Source organism: Dipodomys merriami, unplaced genomic scaffold (assembly GCF_024711535.1).
Source record: "Dipodomys merriami isolate MVZ:Mamm:240054 unplaced genomic scaffold, mDipMer1.0.p SCAF_268, whole genome shotgun sequence".
Lineage (NCBI taxonomy): Eukaryota > Metazoa > Chordata > Mammalia > Rodentia > Heteromyidae > Dipodomys > Dipodomys merriami.
In genome coordinates this window covers 788,591-789,605 of record NW_027204137.1, presented here as the reverse complement: position 1 = coordinate 789,605, position 1,015 = coordinate 788,591, and the positions used below count along the sequence as shown (strand labels likewise).

Here is a 1,015-nt window from a genome sequence, read left to right as displayed (position 1 = left end):
TGACAGTGTGCAGGCCCTGAGTTCATGCTCCAGGACTGCCAAAAAATAAAAAGAGAGAACATGTCAATAATGAATGAGGGAGGGATCCAGAAACCAAATTCCTCACTGAATATTTTCTCTATTTCAATATCATTCCAGAGAGAAAAATTAGGCATAAAGATGGTCCAGAAAGAACATACCTCATGAAGTAATACAAGATTTAAAAAAAAATATGGAACGCTTCACATATTTGCATGTCATCCTTGTGCAGGGACCATGCTAATCTCTGTATTGTTCCAATTTTAGTATATGTGCTGCCAAAGCGAGCACTACAAAAAAAAATTTTTTTACTGCAACTGGCCTGTAGAGAGAATCCATCAGACTTAATTGTGACTTGCAATAGCACAAGAGCTCATTGTAATAGCACAAGTGCTATCTGGATATTATATATGGGTCCTGAGCATGATAAGAGCCTAGGTGCTATTCCTATTTTTTTCCTCAAGAATATTACTCTATTACTTAAACCACAGCCCCATTTCTGACTTTTCTGGTAAGGAAATGGAGATAAGAGTCTCATGGACTTTTCCTGGCTCACCTGGCATAACATTGGGATAACATTGGGATAACACCTGGGATAATATTAATAATGTTATCCCAAAATCTCAGCATTCTGAAGAGCTAGAATTATAGTTATGAGCCATTAGTACACAGAGAAATATTTCTTTTTCAGTGGAATGAATTAAGAATACAGATTCTTAAGGAAAATTCACCCTCAGTACTAAGTAAATCATCAAGAACAGTTCACGTGGATACACACACACACACACACACACACAAGCACACAAGCAGACACACAAACCCACATAAACGTCTCAGGAATCTGTATCTCTTTCCCCTAAAGAGTAGTATGGTCTAATGGGCAAACTGTGGTGTCACAGTCATGTAATCCCAGATATCAAGAGGTAGAGGTATAGGAAGGAGTATGGGGTACTGAGGATGACTTGGGTGAAGTTAGCACAAGATCCTATATTAAAAG

The 1,015-nt window shown here is 38.0% G+C and overlaps 1 non-coding gene across 1 annotated transcript; it reads right to left on the bottom strand.

Annotated features, from left to right (window-relative positions):
- Window positions 1-205: 205 nt before the first annotated feature.
- On the bottom strand, window positions 206-309 carry LOC138837247 (U6 spliceosomal RNA). Its single transcript, XR_011375280.1, has one exon. It is a non-coding gene; the product is annotated as a U6 spliceosomal RNA (small nuclear RNA).
- Between the last annotated feature and the right edge of the window lie 706 nt (window positions 310-1,015).